At 45.4% G+C, this 8,144-nt stretch overlaps 1 pseudogene; it reads right to left on the reverse strand.

Moving 5' to 3' along the window:
• Positions 1-7,521, reverse strand: part of LOC135545424 (cis-aconitate decarboxylase-like) — a 10,016-nt pseudogene extending 2,495 nt beyond the window's left edge.
• Positions 7,522-8,144: the final 623 nt, after the last annotated feature.

Consider the following 8,144-nt stretch of genomic DNA (forward strand, 5'->3'; position numbering starts at 1 on the left):
AGACACACAACAAACACAGTTAGCCTGGAGAACAGACACACAACAAACACAGTTAGCCTGGAGAACAGACACACAACAAACACAGTTAGCCTGGACAACAGACACACAACAAACACAGTTAGCCTGGAGAACAGACACACAACAAACACAGTTAGCCTGGAGAACAGACACACAACAAACACAGTGATCCTGGACAACAGACACACAACAAACACAGTTAGCCTGGACAACAAACACAGTTAGCCTGGACAACAGACACACAACAAACACAGTTAGCCTGGAGAACAGACACACAACAGACACGGTGATCCTGGACAACAGACCCAGAATAAAGACACCTGTTATTTACAGACTCAGTGGTTGATGGTAAATGTGTTGTCACTAATCCACAGCAGACAGCTGGTTAACCACAGCAGACAGTAAACAGTCAGAGAGTTATCTGGTGTAATAACTGGCAGAGTGACTGTGTAGTGACTGTAGAGGCCCAGGAATATAATAACGGTAGCAGGTCTGTCAGAGTGACTGTGTAGTGACTGTAGAGGCCCAGGAATATAATAACAGTAGCAGGTCTGTCAGAGTGACTGTGTAGTGACTGTAGAGACCCAGGAATATAATAACGGTAGCAGGTCTGTCAGAGTGACTGTGTAGTGACTGTAGAGGCCCATGAATATAATAACATTGGCAGGTCTGTCAGAGTGACTGTGTAGTGACTGTAGAGGCCCAGGAATATAATAACGGTAGCAGGTCTGTCAGAGTGACTGTGTAGTGACTGTAGAGACCCAGGAATATAATAACAGTAGCAGGTCTGTCAGAGTGACTGTGTAGTGACTGTAGAGACCCATGAATAGAATAACGGTAGCAGGTCTGTCAGAGTGACTGTGTAGTGACTGTAGAGACCCAGGAATATAATAACGGTAGCAGGTCTGTCAGAGTGACTGTGTAGTGACTGTAGAGTCATGAATATCTCCTTATGTATCCCACAGAGAGAGGCTCTAAGTTAAGCATGTTATTGGGCACAGAGGGCAGATTGTTTTAACAACAAGGATGTTCACTCAGTATGCACTTCAGCTAGTCCACTCTGCTGGACTCCACCCTATTGACATCTCCAGCTTGTTTTGGACGTCAGGACTCTAATCTCTGTTCTAGTTCTGTTTTAGTTCTGAGCTCTGCCAAGGGTGGAGCTAAATGATCTTAGCATGACAAGATGACGATCTGCCTGTCAGCTCTCTGATATTTTTACCTCTCTGCCGTCTGTGTCTGTCTGTCTCTAACACTCAGACAGAGCAGGGAAACCCTGGAGAGGTGAGGTGAGGCCATGGTTTTCATGGCTGGCTGCTGCGTGCATTATCACCATCCTCACCGTCTGGCTGAAGTACTGCCATGGCATTAGAGCACTGCACCCTTATGGTTAATGTTCTACCTGACCTATATTCTCATTGTTTCAGATATTATCATTTATATTTTGTGTTAAAATGAAGAAAATTAGATGTGCCTCATTTGCATAAGTGCATTCGGAAAGTATTCAGGCCCCTTGACCCTTTTCCACATGTTACGTTGTAGCTTTATTCTAAAATGGATTCAATAGTTTTTTCACTCTCATCAATCTACACACAATACCCCATAATGACATCACAATAGCCCATAATGACATCACAATAGCCCCTAATGACATCCCAATACCCCATAATGACATCCCAATAGCCCCTAATGACATCCCAATACCCCATAATGACATCACAATAGCCCCTAATGACATCCCAATACCCCATAATGACATCCCAATAGCCCCTAATGACATCCCAATACCCCATAATGACATCCCAACACCCCCTAATGACATCCCAACACCCCATAATGACATCACAATACCCCATAATGACATCCCAATACCCCCTAATGACATCCCAATACCCCATAATGACATCACAATAGCCCCTAATGACATCCCAATACCCTATAATGACATCCCAACACCCCCTAATGACATCGCAACACCCCATAATGACATCCCAATACCCCATAATGACATCCCAATACCCCATAATGACATCCCAACACCCCCTAATGACATCCCAACACCCCCTAATGACATCCCAACACCCCATAATGACATCCCAATACACCATAATGACATCCCAATTCCCCATAATGACATCAAAATACCCCATAATGACATCCCAATACCCCCTAATGACATCCCAATACCCCATAATGACATCCCAATACCCCATAATGACATCACAATACCCCATAATGACATCACAATACCACATAATGACATCACAATACCACATAATGACATCATCACAATACCCCATAATGACATCACAATACCCCATAATGGCATCACAATACCCAATAATGACATCCCAACACCCCATTATGACATCACAATACCCCATAATGACATCACAATACCCCATAATGACATCCCAACACCCCATTATGACATCACAATACCCCATAATGACATCACAATACCCCATAATGACATCACAATACCCTATATTGACATCACAATACTCCACAATGACAAAGCAAAAACAGGCGTTAGACAGAATTTATTTAAAAAATATTGAAATATCACATTTACATAAGTATGCAGACCTTTTACTTAGTACTTTGTTGAAGCACCTCTGGAAGCGATTACAGCCTTGAGTCTTCTTGGGTATGACGCTACACCTGTATTTGGGGAGTTTCTCCCATTCCACTCTGCATATTCTCTCAAGCTCTGTCAGGTTGGATGGGGAGCATCGCTGCACAGCTATTTTCAGGTCTCTCCAGAGATGTTTGATTGGGTTCAAGTCCGGGCTCTTGCTGGTCCACTCAAGGACTTGTCCCAAAGCCACTCCTGCGTTGTCTTGACTGTGTGATTAGGGTCATTGTCCTGTTGGAAGATGAATCATGGCCCCAGTTTGAGGTCTTGAGCACTCTGGAGCAGGTTTTCATCACGGATCTCTCTATACTTTGCTTCCTTCCTCTTTGCCTCGATCCTGACTAGTCTCCCAGTCTCTGCCGATGAAAAACATCCCCACAGCATGATGCTGCCACCACCATGCTTCACCGTAAAGATGGTGCCAGGTTTCCTCCAGACGTGACATTCAGGCCAAAGCGTTCAATCTTGGTAAGCAGGCAACATCATATTTTTGATGTGCACAGACAGTCACTCGGTGGACATTCGATGTTCCCATTAAGTCATACATCATCAGATGGCAATAGGCTAGATGTGTTCCCCCCATGTAGCTACAGCTCAAACACAGAACAAATGGAAGCTCAGCTTGGAAGATGTTTGCTGTTTGGTGAAAACTTGTAAAATGAACATTTTGAATCTCAGAGCTGCTGATCAATAACGGAAGGTCACAGGCAGACAAATAAGACATCTGTGGAGTCCCGGCTTTCAGTGTATTACGTATCATGTGCTTATGTCCTTTATGCTTCACAACGCTAACCGGAATGTAGGTAGCAGCCATCTTGAAATAGGGTCATCGGCTCATTCTGTTCTTAGAAATTCGTATGCCCATATATGGTAGTAAGTCATACCAGATATTTGACGGCATTGATCAATAGCCAAGATACTCAGCTTTCCGCAGACACCCTGCTTCTGCAGAGAGGGGCTACCGTTCTCATACCAGATTGAATTGAATAACAACATTCAAATACAGTCCCCAAATTTGGCGACTTCCCATTTAAGAGGTTTTAAGTGACAAGTGGATTTTGCACCCCTCAAACACAGGAAATAGATGGCTGAAAATGACAGATCCTCAGGTAGGCGGGGCATGCTAGTATATCTACTAACTGTGTGTCTGTTCAGATCTAGTGTAAATATATCTACTCAACATGTGTCTGTTCAGATCTAGTGTAAATATATCTACTCACAGCCACTCCGTTGACGAAGGCAGCCAGGGTTGGGGAGAGTCTGGTTCCTCTGCGTCCGTACACACTGCTGATGTCATCAGGACCGTACATGTGCTGCAGAGACAGTAGGGGGGCGTTAGAGAGACAGACAGACAGCCAGACAGACAGGCAGGCAGGCAGACAGACAGAGGATAGACAGTAGGGGGGCGTTAGACACACAGTCAGTCAGACAGACAGACAGACAGACAGACAGACAGACAGACAGACAGACAGACAGACAGACAGACAGACAGACAGACAGACAGACAGAGGATAGACAGTAGGGGGTGTTAGAGAGACAGACAGACAATCTGACAGGCATACAGACAGACAGAGGATAGACAGTAACATTAAACATTCTAACCAATGGACAATAAAGTTGTCTTCTGTTCTCTCACCTGACAGTGTTGCAGGGCCAGCTGGAAGACATGTGTGGTGCTGCCCAGTAGTCCCACTCCGATGGAGTCTAGGACCATCCTCTTACTGCGTTGGAGCACGGTGGGGGTCAGCTGGTGGGGCTGGACACCCTGGATGAACCTGCCAAAACTGTCTGTCACACTGTCCTCTGAGGCTGGATGATCTACCACTGGAGGGGTGAAGGAGGAGGAGGAGGAGGAGAGGAGAGGAGAGGGGAGAAGGAGAGAGACGAGGAAAGAAGTCAGGAATGTTTTAAACCTCCCCGATATGTTCCAAGCTCAGTTTACTGATGTCTGAACTGAGACAAGAGGAGAGGTTGGTATAGAACCAACACAGCCTGTATCTAGGAAGGTCTATATAGCCTAGTTCTATGTTAGTATAGAGCCGACCAACAGCCTCTATATATATATACTGTCAGAAAAACACTGAGGACAGAAGAAGCTTAATGTGTGTTAAATTGAGAGAGAGAGAGAGAGAGAGAGAGAGAGAGAGAGAGAGAGAGAGAGAGAGAGAGAGAGGGAGAGAGGGAGAGAGACGGAGAGACGGAGAGACGGAGAGACGGAGAGACGGAGAGACAGAGAGACAGAGAGACAGAGAGACAGAGAGACAGAGAGACAGAGAGACAGAGAGACAGAGAGACAGAGAGACAGAGAGACAGAGAGACAGAGAGACAGAGAGACAGAGAGACAGAGAGACAGAGAGACAGAGAGAGAGAGAGAGAGAGAGAGAGAGAGAGAGAGAGAGAGAGAGAGAGAGGGAGAGAGAGAGGAGAGAGAGAGGGAGAGAGAGACAGAGAGAGAGAGAGAGAGAGAGAGAGAGAGAGAGAGAGAGAGAGAGAGGAGAGAGAGAGAGAGACAGAGAGACAGAGAGACAGAGAGAGAGAGAGAGATCAAGCTGAGCTGTTACTGACCATCCAGGGCTGACTGGTGGAGTCGTCTCAGCGTAACAGACGAAGGTCTGAAGGATCTCTGAGAAACACAGAAACAGACAGAAAACAGCATCATATCAGACCACAGCTTACTGTTGCATATGAGTTACTGAATGACAGGTTCACAGTGTGAATCAAAACATGAAACATTGATGTAGACTCTCTTCCTTGGTTACTAAGGCACAATACTCTGCCAGATACTGAGCCAGAGGGTTACAATACTCTGCCAGATACTGAGCCAGAGGGTCACAATACTCTGCCAGATACTGAGCCAGAGGGTAACAATACTCTGCCAGATACTGAGCCAGAGGGTAACAATACTCTGCCAGATACTGAGCCAGAGGGTAACAATACTCTGCCAGATACTGAGCCAGAGGGTCACAATACTCTGCCAGATACTGAGCCAGAGGGTCACAATACTCTGCCAGATACTGAGCCAGAGGGTCACAATACTCTGCCAGATACTGAGGCAGAGGGTAACACTACTCTACCAGATACTGAGCCAGAGGGTTACACTACTCTGCCAGATACTGAGCCAGAGGGTTACACTACTCTGCCACTACTGCTGCCAGAAACATGGCAGCAGAGCAACAAGGTAGCAGAACAACAAGGTAGCAGAACAACATGGTAGAAGTTCCACATGGTAGCAGTGCACCATATCAGCAGGAAACATGGTAGCAGAACAACAAGGTAGCAGAACAACATGGTAGAACCATAACATGGTAGAAGTTTCACATGGTAGCAGCACAACATGGAAGCGGCACAACATGGTAGCAACACAACAAGGTCGCAGCACAACATGGTAGCAACACAACATGGTAGCAGCACAACATGGTAGCAGCCCAACATGGCTGCATCTCAACATGGCAGCAGCTCAACATGGCAGCTCAACATGGCAGCAACACAACATAGAAGCATCACCTAATGGTAGTAGCACAACATGGTAGCAGCACAACATGGAAGCAACACAACATGGTAGCAGAACAACATCACAACATGGTAGCAGAGCAACATGGTAGCAACACAACATGGAAGAAACACAACATGGTAGTGACACAACATGGCAGCAGCACAACATGGCAGAAGCACAACATGGTAGTGACACAACATGGTAGCAGCGCGACATGGCAGATGCACAACATGGTAGAGGCACAACATGGTAGCAGAACAACATGGAATCAGCGAAAGGTTTTAACAGCACAACACCGTGGCAACACAACATAGTAGCAGCACAACATGGTTAAAGCTCAACATGCTACAGACAGGTTTCTAGGTCTCTAACCTCTAACCTCTACTAATGTACTGACAGGTTTCTAGGTCTCTAACCTCTAACCTCTACTAATGTACAGGCAGGTTTCTAGGTCTCTAACCTCTACTAATGTACTGACAGGTTTCTAGGTCTCTAACCTCTACTAATGTACAGGCAGGTTTCTAGGTCTCTAACCTCTAACCTCTACTAATGTACTGACAGGTTTCTAGGTCTCTAACCTCTAACCTCTACTAATGTACAGGCAGGTTTCTGGGTCTCTAACCTCTAACCTCTACTAATGTACAGGCAGGTTTCTAGTTATCTAACCTCTAACCTCTACTAATGTACTGACAGGTTTCTAGGTCTCTAACTTCTAACCTCTACTAATGTACAGGCAGGTTTCTAGGTCTCTAACCTCTAACCTCTACTAATGTACAGGCAGGTTTCTAGGTCTCTAACCTCTAACCTCTACTAATGTACAGGCAGGTTTCTAGGTCTCTAACCTCTACTAATGTACTGACAGGTTTCTAGGTCTCTAACCTCTACTAATGTACTGACAGGTTTCTAGGTCTCTAACCTCTAACCTCTACTAATGTACAGGCAGGTTTCTAGGTCTCTAACCTCTAACCTCTACTAATGTACAGGCAGGTTTCTAGGTCTCTAACCTCTACTAATGTACAGGCAGGTTTCTAGGTCTCTAACACAATGAGGCAGTTGAACAGAAAGAGACCTATCCATTTCAAACTAAATAATATAAGTGTCATATACTGTAGGTTATGCCTGGTGACCATATTGACTACAAGAGGCTTACCTGTACTTTGGAGAGCATGTCTGTCTGTCTGTCTGTCTGTCTGTCTGTCTGTCTGTCTGTCTGTCTGTCTGTCTGTCTGTCTGTCTGTCTGTCTGTTCTTGATCTCTTCTCTGTGTTTCTCCTCTCGCTTCTCTGTCGGCGTGGGATGGATGGATGGGTGGATGATGTAGCGTAGGTAGGGAGGATGCAGGTTGTCTCTCAGGTGAGCTCTGCCTGTCTTATATACTGCAGAATGGACAAAAGGTCTGAACTGATAGACAACAGGGAAAGGGGCAGGAACTTCCAAAACACCGCCTCTACTCCAATCACAAGCGGAGATTTTTCCTCCTCCTCATCATCATCAGAAGGAAGTAATTGACTTCTTAGGTAAGGTATGATGTCACCACTCGGGTGGGACCAGGGGAACTCCAGAAACTCCTCCCACCTTGAAGACAGGATATTTCTGGTGATAAACATCAACATTCCTCCAGAGCATCAGATTAACAGCCTTTCTCTCTCTCCGTCCCAGCATCACCTCTTCTCTCTCTCAGCCTGACAATCATCATTTCACCATCTTGTCCACCGCCAGGTAAAAACTCTGTCTTACTTGTCACTGAATAATCTGTCCATCTCTTCCCTCTGTAAATGCACTGTATAGGCTAGTTTCAGATCAAACAATATATTATCTTAAAACATTCATGGCACGATTAGAAATAACATGTATTTGATGTAAATATGAATGTTAAAGAATGTTAAAAACAGCTTTTAGCACTGTGGAGAAGTTGACTGACAAGTTAGAAGAGACTCAGGGGAGAAATGGTAAAATGGTGAGAGAGAGAGAGATGAGAACAGGAGAGCAGAGTGGA

Source organism: Oncorhynchus masou, chromosome 9 (genome assembly GCF_036934945.1).
Source record: "Oncorhynchus masou masou isolate Uvic2021 chromosome 9, UVic_Omas_1.1, whole genome shotgun sequence".
Taxonomy (NCBI): domain Eukaryota; kingdom Metazoa; phylum Chordata; class Actinopteri; order Salmoniformes; family Salmonidae; genus Oncorhynchus; species Oncorhynchus masou.